This window comes from Apodemus sylvaticus, chromosome 13, assembly GCF_947179515.1.
Source record: "Apodemus sylvaticus chromosome 13, mApoSyl1.1, whole genome shotgun sequence".
In the NCBI taxonomy this organism is placed as follows: Eukaryota; Metazoa; Chordata; class Mammalia; order Rodentia; family Muridae; genus Apodemus; species Apodemus sylvaticus.
This window is the reverse complement of record NC_067484.1, coordinates 23,255,470-23,266,712: the sequence shown is the minus strand read 5'-3', so window position 1 is coordinate 23,266,712 and position 11,243 is coordinate 23,255,470. Positions and strand designations below refer to the sequence as shown.

Genomic DNA, 11,243 nt, shown 5'->3' with positions numbered 1-11,243 from the left:
TGCCCTTCTAGAAGACCTGGGTTCAGTTCCTAACACCTATGTGGTAGCATAAAGCCATCTGTAACTTTAGTTCTAGAAAATCCAGTGCCCTCTCAGCCTCCATCAGTGCCAGGCATACATGTGGTGCATATACATGCATGCAGGCAGAACACTGTTCCACATAAAAATAAGTAAATAAGTATTTTTATTAAAAAGGTTTTGTTCAGTGCGGAAAAATTTAAATCATCATAGCAACCAAGCTGAGGCATACTTATTGATTATTGCTTTTAGTCAGTTGTTTAGTGATAAAAAGGAGAAAAAATATTTTTTCTTAAATTTGTAATTTGGCAAGGAAGGGAACACAGATACGGTTGAAGGTGCAGATGTGGTGAGGAGAAAGTAGCTGTAATTGTTAAACAAATGTTTTATTAAAGTGAAACTTTGTGCTCCTTACTCTGAGGGCACCAACCATCACAAGTTTGATCTTGTAAAAATGCAAATCAACTTAGAAGGAGAGAACCAGAACTGAGAATGAGGAGAACAAAACGGCCCAGGCAAGTGTTTTCCTAGGTGTTTATCACAATCCATAATTGTGGTAAAATACTCTGTCAAAGGCAAGTTAAGGAGCAAAGGCTTCATCTTGGTTTACACTTCCTGAGGGATACAGGTCTTCATGGTAGGGAAGGCATGAAGTAAGCAGGGAAGACACCTCGGTAGGAGCAGGAGGCTACTGGGATAAAAGAAAATGAAAAACCAAAAAATACCGGGCTGGAGAGTTGGCTCAGTGAATCAGAGCAGTTGTTCTTGCAAAGGAGCCCAGTTCAATTCTCAGCACCCCACATAGAGACTTACCATTTCCTCAGGCACCAGACACATAGAAGGTACACAGACATACATGCAAGCAACACACTCAAACACACAAAATTAAATAAATCTAAAAGGAAATATCAAAAAATATTTAAAAATAACAGAAGCTAGTTGAAAATGGGTGCAATGTAAACTTTAAGCTAGGGTGATTGTGTGTGTGTGTGTGTGTGTGTGTGTGTGAACTACAGTATGTGATCGTGAATGTGAATGTGTGCACTACAGCATGTGATTATGAATGTGTGCATGTGTTCACTATAGCATGTGATTGTGAATGTGTACATGTGTGCACTATAACATGTGATTGTGAATATGTGTATGTGTGCACTACAGCATGTGATTGTGAATGTCCATGTGTGGACTATAGCATGTGGTTGTGAATGTGTGCACTACAGCATGTGATTATGAATGTGTGCATGTGTTCACTATAGCATGTGATTGTGAATGTGTACATGTGTGCACTATAACATGTGATTGTGAATATGTGTATGTGTGCACTACAGCATGTGATTGTGAATGTGCATGTGTGGACTATAGCATGTGGTTGTGAATGTGTGCACATGTACACTATAGCATGTGGTTGTGAATGTGTGCATGTGTGCACTACAGAATGTGCTTGTAAATATGTGTACTACAGCATGTGATTGTGAATGTGTGCATGTGTTCAGTATAATGTGATTGTGAATGTTTACAAGTGTGCAGTACAGCATGTGATTATGAATGTGTGCATGTGTGCACTATAGCATGTGATTGTGAATGTATGCATGTGTGGACTACAGCATATGGTTGTGTCTGTGTGCGCATGCACACTATAGCATGTGGTTATGAATGTGTGCATGTGTGCACTACAGAATGTGCTTGTAAATATGTGCATTGCAGCATGTGATTGTGAATATGTGTACTATAGCATGTGGTTGTGAATGTGTGCATGTGTACACTACAGCATGTGAATGTGTGTATGTGTGCACTACAGAATGTGCTTGTGAATGTCTGCACTACAGCATGTGATTGTGAATATGTGCACTTCAGCATGTGATTGTGAATGTGTTCATGTGTGCACTTCAGCATGTGATTGTGAATGTATGCATGTGTGCACTACAGCATGTGATTGTGAATGTGTGTGTGTGTGCACTACATGTGCTTGTTGTCAGGAAGGGTGGGTCAGAGGACAACCTCCAGTGTCGGATAGCTGGCCCAGGAGCTTCCAGGGGTTTTCCTGTCTCCATCTCTGTGGAGAGCTTTTGGGGCCACTTGGCTGAAATTTGACATCAGGCCAAGACAAAGAAGTAAGCTCAAGGCAGGATCTGACTTTGGGGTAGGATTTAGGAAATAGGCTCAGATTAAGAATATTTACATTTGAGTTAATGCTAAGCTGAGGCGCGGCATTCCTTTAGTCTTGGTCTTCCTGATAGGTGTTTACAGGATTTTGTTTATTGCCTTGCTTGTTCCTTGACCCAGAACTGATCTTATTATTTTGCATGTACTTAAAGCAAGTACATGGTATAAAAGCAGACTGGAAAAAATAAACCAGCTTCAGCCTCACGACTGACTGGGGTCATACAGTGTTGTCTGATTGTCTTTTTTCTTTTTAATTCTTGCTCCTGCCCTGGAGAACCTGTTGAGTGACTGAGCTGGCTTGGTCACATCTCCCACCTTCCTAAGGGGCGCTAGGATTATAGGTGTTTATTCGAACTATGCGTGTAACCTTCACGTGGGTTCTGAGGATTTGACTCAGGCCCTCACGGTTGCATGGTGAACAACAGTGCACTGAGGCTCCTCCACAGCCAGTCATTCACAGCTGAATTAGCTTACTGCATACATCAGAGGGCTTTCCCCAGTGTGAGTGGTCAGCACCCAGTCCTCTGAGGACATGAGTAGGACAAAAAGGGCAAGAGAGTTGGATTCACTCTCAGACTGCTTCAACTGGGACTTCTACCTCCCACCCTCAGTGCCCTTGGCTCTTAGGGCTTTCAAGGCCTAACTGGACTCTAGACCATCAGCTCTCTGATGCTAAGAACCTCAAACTGGATCTTAGGTCTCCTGAGTCTCCAGGGGACTTCTCAATCTCCACATTTATGGAAAAAAAATATATATAATAAGTTATAATTTTTTGTTTTTTGTTTTTTGGATTTGGTTTTCAGACAGGGTTTCTCAGTATAGCCTTGGCTGTCCTGGAACTCACTCTGTAGACCAGGCTGGCCTTGAACTCAGAAATCCGTCTGCCTCTGCCTCCCAGAGTGCTGGGATTACAGATGTGCACCACCACTGCCTGGCTGTAAGTCATAATTAATGATCAATAAATTATTATAACTATTATATCCAAATATATAATATACTATATCAGTGTTGTCTTAGTCACTGTTCTGTTGATGTGAAGAGACACCATGACCAGGCTCAGCACTTCAGAGTACTGTCTGATCTTCCAGGGGTCATGAGTTCAATTCCCAGCAACCACATGGTGGCTCACAACCATCTGTAATTGAACCTGATGACCTCTTCTGGTGTGTCAGTGACAGGATGCTCATATACATTAAATAAATAAATACATAAATAAATCTTTAAAAGACACAGAGAGAGACTATGACTAAGGTAACTCACACAAGAAAGCATTTAACTGGGGGCTTGCTTACAGTTTCAGAGGTTCAGTCCATTCTCATCATGGTAGGAAGCATGGCAGCACACAGGAAGACATGGTGCTGGAGAAGGAGCTGAGAGTTCTACATCAGGATATGCAGGCAACCTGAAGAGAGAACCTGGGTGAGTTGAACAGTTTTGTGCCAACTTGGCACAAGGTAAAGCCATCTGAAAAAAAGGAAACCTCAATTAAGACAATGCCTTCGTAAGACCAGGCTGTAGGCAAGTCTGTTGGGCATTTTCCTAATTAGTGATTGATGGGGGAGGGCCCAGCCGTTGTGGGTGGTGCCACCCCTGGGCGGTGCCACCTCTGGGCTGGAGGGCCCAGCTTCTATAAGAAAGCGGGCTGAGCAAGCCATGAGGAGCAAGCCAGGAAGCAGCACTCCTCTGTGGCCTCAGCATCCTCAGGCCTCCAGATACCTGCCTTCTGTGAGTTTCTGTCCTGAACTTCCTTCAAAAATGAACAAGGATGTATAAACATAAGCCAATAAACCCTTTTCTCCCTAACTTGTTTTTTGGTCATATTATTTCATCACAGCAATAGAAACCCTAACTAAGATGCTGGGATCTGGGTTGACTTTTGAAACTTCAGAGCCCACCCAAGTGACATACGTCCTCCTCTTCCAACAAGGTCACACCCCTTAATCATTTTCAAATAATGTCATTCCCTGGTGACCAACCATTCAAATACGTATGCCAATGGGGTCATTCTTTTTTTTTTTTTTTTTTTTTTGGATTTGGTTTTTTCGAGACAGGGTTTCTCTGTATAGCCCTGGCTGTCCTGGAACTCACTCTGTAGATCAGGCTGGCCTCCAACTCAGAAATCCGCCTGCCTCTGCCTCCCAAAGTGCTGGGATTACAGGCGTGTGCCACTGCAGCCCCGGTTGGGGTCATTCTTTTTTGTTTGTTTGTTTAGTTTTTGGCAGGTTGCTTTTGGGTTGTCTGGTGGAGTTGTTTGTTTTTTCAAGACTTGGAACTTGCTCTGTAGACCAGGCTGGCCTCGAACTCACAGAGATCTCTCTGTTCCTGTCTCCCAAGTGCTGGAATTAAAGGTGTGCCCAGCTGTGGGTTGTCATTCTTATTCAAACCACTATTGATATATGGTATAAACAAATGTAATTTATTATTATCAATAAGTGTAAGGTAGAAGCCAATAGTATATATTCTATATGTTATAGTATAAGCCTTTCTGCATTTCTCTCTATATATGAATGTGTGTATATGTATGTATATATATGTATGTGTATATACATATATATATTCATACACATGTATCATATGTTAGATGATTGTATTTTATGGTAAGGGAGTTTCCAGGTTCTTGGCCTTCTAATCAAGGAATCAAAACTAGGACTGAATGTGGTGGCTCTCAGGAGGCAGATATAGGTGGATCTCTGTGAGGTCATGGTCAGCCTTGTTCATACACAGCAAGTTCTAGTCCTACCAAAGGCACACAGTGAGACCTTTCCTCAAGGAATAGTGAGCCTGTTTCTAGAACTGGGGCCCGTAAAATGCTCACACAGTAAAGTAAAGCCAAAGTTTGTCTCTAAGCCTTCTCACCAGTAGGTATTTGACTCTGGTAACTGAGTTATATTTAACTTACAAACCACAGGCTAGTCTGAGTTTACTTTGTAATTCTGCAACCCTATAATGTCAGAGTTCTTACATAGTTAAAGAGGGGACAACTACACACAGCCACTAGAAAACCAGGCCACACCCAAAGCCATCAGCCTACTGGAAAACAACTAGCTTTACCAGGATCTGCTGTTGACACACCAAACTACTGAGTAAACTCATCCATCCCAGGTTAGGGTTTGTCTCTTACCATGCTTTGTGTGTGTTTGGGGAAGCCCACCAGCTAAGCATAACTTTGTTTCCTTTCATCTGAAAGAGGGAGCATCTTCTCAAACCACACAGTTCTGTCTCTTCAGAACTGCAAGCTGCCGCTCCCAGACTGTGCAGGTTCCAGTGTGTGTGTCACGTTGGTAGATAAGGGAAGGGAAGAGAGACCGCAGGGCTGAGCTAGAAAGGAAGCCCTTCCTGCCTACTCTTTGTTTTTAAATCGCCAAACCACAGAAATCATAACAGAATCCATCTTGATTTTTCTCACACTGTCTTTTTAAATACAATAAATCAAAGACTAGTTTGTTCTCTTTCAAATAGGGATAATGCTGGGGCGTTGATGAACAGTCTCTTGGCTTTTTGTCCCTCTTGTGAGCAGAGTTTGGGAGAGAACTGCTGCAGAGCAGCCCTTCAGCAGCAGAGCATACACAGCCACCTGGAACTAAGACTGCAAGGTCCCAGGGAGCCAGAGCGGAAGTAGAGCAGTCACAGCTACACTATACGCACGGGGAAACACACACGCCATAATTTTAGCCACGCACCAGGGTATTAAATTCCCAACTTGAAACATAAAACAAGAGGAAGTACAATTGAACAGGTGACTCCTAGTTCACCTCAAATTCCTCCCTGTGGGACCCAGGTCAGGACTGGGGGTGGGGGGTGGGGGTGGGGTCAGTTTCTTAATAAAGGAATAAAAAGTAGAACTGGGCGTGGTGCCTTTTAAGAGGCAGAGGCAGGTTTGATCTCTGAGTTCTAGGCCAACCTGGTCTAAAGTGACATAGCAAATTTGGGGCCAGCCAGGCCTACCTACATAGTGAGACCCTGTCTCAAACTGTCTCAACACACACACACACACACACACACACACACACACACACACACACACACAGAGAGAGAGAGAGAGAGAGAGAGAGAGAGAGAGAGAGAGAGGAGACCAGAGGTCTCTAAGTGTTTTAAAGGGAAAGGGGCTAATTTCTAAGGATATATTTCAGGTGTGTAAGAAAAGCCATTGAGCATTCAAGGCTTGGTGAGCTGTTCTGCAGGAGCTTGGAAGATAAAGAATGTTGTGGTCAGTGCAGACAACAGAGGCCCGGCTTAGGACACGCCAGAGGGAAGTTTAAAGACTCCATAAGAGACATTTGTTATCTTGAATTAAGATCCTGTGGTTCTGGTTAGCTGGAGCTATTGAATCAACAACATACAAGAACAACTAACACAAAACTGTGCTTTGCTGAGGATACTTGATGTCGGTTGCCTGGATCTGAGAAATGCATGATGATTAAGAAGAGACAAGCATCCCCGAGCTGAAATCTTCTGGAAAGTCTTTCCTGAGAATCAGCACACACAAACTATGTCCCAGAAGCAGCTAAGGCTGTACCTTGCCCTGGCAGCTGAGCTTGGTAATGTAAGAGTCACCCAGGTGCTGCTTTACCTTCATTATTTGCATTAGAGGTGTGTAGTAAGGGTGTGTCTGTATTCCAGCCAGAGGAACTAAAGGTGTGTGTTAAGGGCTGAGCCACACCACAACTAGGAACATTTTTTTTTTAGTCAGTAAATAACACAATCTCAGGTATCACAGTATAATCAAATATTCTGTAACAGGTCACATATTCATTTTTTTTGTAGCTCATCTCTCTCCCCCATAATGCATCTGATTTTAATCATATGCACACCTAACTATGCACAGGCATGAGATGTTTCTCCCTAAAAGTTTTCCTGAGCTCACAGTTTTACCTTACTGCATATGTACCTGTTCACTATACCAGTTCTGGCCGGATCAACTTTTTCATTCTTTGTACTCAGGGAATATATTTTTGTATATTGGGAATATATTTGAATAGAATTTACATAAATTCGATGGTTCTTAGGAGTGAGGAAAATTATAGTATTGTTCAGAGATGAATGGGCAATAAGCCTGCTGCAGGTGGGGGTTGGGTTTAAAGACAGGTGTGTATTGTTATTAGAAAGAGGGAAAGAAGTTAGGGTGCCAAGTGCATTATTTACAAATGGGGGTGTTGCAGGGCTGAAGAGATGGCTCAGTGGTTAAGAGCACCAGCTGCTCTTCCAGAGGTCCTGAGTTCAATTCCCAGTTATTTATCATCATCATCATCATCATCACCGTCGCCGTGGTTGCTGCCACTGCTGTCGCCACAGCCATTTCTCTGAGCATTTTGTGCAAGATATTTTGTTCACATTTACCCCCTCCAAAAGCCTTCTAGATCACCTCCTTTCTACCAACTCTGTGTCCTCTTTGCTTCTTCTTCTTAAACCCATCAAGCACACTTGATATGCTGCTCACTCTGGGCTATCTGACCCTGCAATGGAACATGGTCAATCTATCGGGAACAGCACCTTTCAAGAAATGACTCTCCCGGGCTGGTGAGATGGCTCAGCGGTTAAGAGCACTGACTGTTCTTCCAAAGGTCCTGAGTTCAATTCCCAGCAACCACATGGTGGCTCACAACCATCTGTAATGAGATCTGGTCTGTCTGAAGATAACTACAGTGTACTCACATATAATAAATAAATCTTAAAAAAAAAAAAAAGAAAGAAAGAAATGACTCTCCCTCTCCTGGCAGCTATTAATTTCCAGCATCTACGTGGCAAGGGGTGAGACACTGTACCCATCGCTGCTGCTGTGCCCATTGCTGCTGCTGTGCCCATCACTGCTATTGTACCCATGGCTGCTCTCATGTTCAGATTTTGTCTGACTTGAGCTTTGCAGGGCTTGTTTGACCTGACTGCTGTCTGAACTGCTGTGAGTTCATAAATGCAACTTCACTTCTGTCTCCAGAATACAGCTGTAAACATTCTGCAGAACTTTTATTCTCTGCATCTTGACCGCTTGTGGGTCTCTGTGTTAACGACTTCATACTACAAAAGAGGCGTCTCTGATGAAGGCCCAGAGATGCACTTATCTATGGGTACAGCAAGGCATTAGCAGAAAATAATAGCAGTAGGCTCTCCTCTGGGGCCTGTGGCATATCTAGTTGTTACAGGTTCTGGGCCCCAGAATTGGTGCCAGACATGGGTTTCAACTTCTGAAATGGGTTTAAATCCAATCAGAACATGACTGGTTGCTCCTATGAGATCCTGACACTATCACACCAGTGGGAATATCTCATCATGATGGTCAGGATTCACACATGACTAAGGCTGGGAATAAGGCAAGTGAGTGAGATAAAGGGGTAAAAATCAGGAAGGAGGAAGCCAGATATACGATGTGATTCTGTACACAAAAGACGCCAAAGACTCTGTAACAGGACGTCTTGAGCTAAAGTCTGCTGTCTAAGGGTTTGGATCTTTTCCAAAGGTGAATACTGGCATTCAGGAACAGATGACAAAGTAAATACTCAGAGAAAATGAAAGTAAGCATTTACTGAAGCACGTAGAAGGCGCCCTTTGTGATAGGCAGGGTCTCCAGAGCTGGTAGATCACCAAGTGGCCTCTGAGTAGGTCTTTTTATAGGGACCTTGGGCTCTCTTCTCCTCCTCTTTCCCATTATTTAATCTCATTGGCCTGGATGGTCCTTGGCCCAGGGAAGATAACAAAGGGGAGCGAGGTCAGCTCCTAGGTGCAAGGTTGGGTGTTATCTCTCTTTACAGAACAGCTGCTCCCTAGGAATGTTATCTTTCCCTCTGGACTTGTCCCTGACTCTTTTCTGCTAACTCCTCAGGACTTCACCAGAATTCAGCACTCTCAGCAAAGTGGCAGAATACAAAATTAACATACAAAATCCGTAGCCTGCCTTCTTTTATGTAAATCACAAACAACCCACGGAAGAAATCAAAGAAGCAAACCCTGTCATAACAGCCCTAAAAATACATTGAAATAAAACATAGCCAAGTGAAAGATATTGAAAAAGAGCCGAAGCCTCAAGATCAATCATGCTCATGGATTGGCAAGATTAATACTGTAAGAATGGCCTCCCTACCAAAAGCAAATTACAGACTCAATACAATACCCATCAAATTTCCAATGCAATTATTTACAGGAAGTGAAAAAAATATTGAATTTTATATGAACACACAAAAGACGCAGGATAGCCAAACTAACCCTGAACAACAACAACCTGCTGATGATGTCACTACTCCAGGTTTCGAGTTATACTTTAGTGTTATAGTAGTAACAGCATGGTACGGATGAAAACAGAAACACTGGCTAGTGGAATAGAATTTACGACACACATATGAGCCTCCACTCCAATAGCCACACGCTTTTTGACAAAGAAGGCCAACAATCCACACAGGAAAAGAAAATCACATCTTCAACAAATGGTTCTGGACACACTGGGTAGCTACACGGAGGAGAGTGAAACCTGGCTCTTGTCTCTCTTCTCTTACAAAACTCAACTCCAAATTGAACAAGGACCTTATATTATTTTCTTTTCTCTTGCCGTGATAAAACACCATGACCAAGGCAACTGTCTTAGTACTCTTCTAAAATACCATGACCAAGGCAACTGTTTTAATACTTTTCTAAAATACCGTGACCAAAGCAACTGATAAAAAAAAAAAAAAAAAAAGCATTTAATTTGGAGTTTATGGTTCCAGAAGGTTAGTTGTAGGTATAATGTTTTTGCACACTCTGTCTTTAAAAGGTTATGCTTGTGTTATCCAAATGCTGATTTCTCTGGTCTCATATCTTTGTTGCAATCTAGACATGGCATTGTAATGTTTATTCCAAATATCTCCTGTGTCAAGTTTCTGTAAACAATGCTTACCATTTATTCTATGGCTTGTAAATAAAAGCTGCTCAAGCAATTGCTGGGCAGAAAGAGAATAAGGCAGGGCTTCCTAAAACCAGGGGAACAGGGGAGAGAGAGAGAGAGAGACAGACAGACAGACAGACAGAATTGGGAATAGCTCAGCATTTGAACCCTTCAAGTCCATTGTCAATGACACACCTCCTCCAACAAGGTGACACCTCATTCCCAAACAGTTCTACCAACTGGGGCTGGAGCAGCAATTTACAGAAAGAGTTTATTTGGGTTTATAGTTCCAGAGGGCTATATGAGAGTCGGTCATGGCAGAGGACCCCATGGCAGTAATGGAGGCATACATACCCTTGCCTAGCTTACATAAAGCTCAAGGTCTGACCACCACTACTGGGAGTGTGGTGGTACACACCCGTCATCTCAGCACTGGACATCAGAAGTTCAAGGCCATCCTTTGCTATACAGCATGCTCGGGGCTAGGTTGGGGAACATGAAACATTCAGTTACAAGAGGAGGAATTTAATATATTCCTTCTATTTCTCTATCAGTTTCACTCATTCATTGATTCAATTTCCTTGTAAGCTTTTACTAAGAACATGCCATGTCCGAGGGTGAGACCAGATGTCAAATATTTCAAAACACACAGGCAGACTCGTTTCAGTTGTGAGGTGTTTATTGCAGTAGGGAGCTACCATGGTGTACTGTGATAAGGGGTCCTACAGAGCGGACTTTGAACTGTGTGCGCCGTTGCTGGAGGAGAGAAGTGGCAGCAAAGCTTATGTAATCTGTCCAAGAGTCAGGAGAAGGAGAACTAGATCTGAGCACATCTGACTCCGAAGTCCATATTCCCAGTGTGTTTATAGTCCGTTGTTTAATGGTTTCTCAAGTGGCCAAGCAAAGATGTGTTCACACGACACACTCTTTATAGTTTACTTTGGCGTTCTGTACAGATCTCTGAATTCTGTATCCTTTGGCTTAGTTTCAATGAACTTTCCCTATCCTTCCAAAACTTCCCAGAATTGACAACCATAAAAAGGCAATAGCACGTGCTCACTAAACACCTGCTGTGTGATAAACACTTGCAGCTTGGTGTAGTTCTCACGTGATCTTCACGGCCTGAGGCAGGCTGCGGTGTCATCCCTGTTTCATAGAAGAGTAAACTAAGACTTCAAAAATGTGTTTTAAGTTACATGTTCAGTGGCAAAGA

General features: G+C 42.9%; 1 long non-coding RNA gene across 1 annotated transcript in view; it reads right to left on the bottom strand.

Moving 5' to 3' along the window:
• Positions 1-5,442, bottom strand: part of LOC127663982 (uncharacterized) — a 15,698-nt gene extending 10,256 nt beyond the window's left edge. Inside the window, exons 1-2 of the long non-coding RNA XR_007973081.1 lie at positions 5,303-5,442; positions 3,474-3,583 (exon numbers count right to left, since the gene is read on the bottom strand). This is a non-coding gene — a long non-coding RNA (uncharacterized LOC127663982). The remainder of the gene's footprint in view (positions 1-3,473; positions 3,584-5,302) is intronic.
• Positions 5,443-11,243: the final 5,801 nt, after the last annotated feature.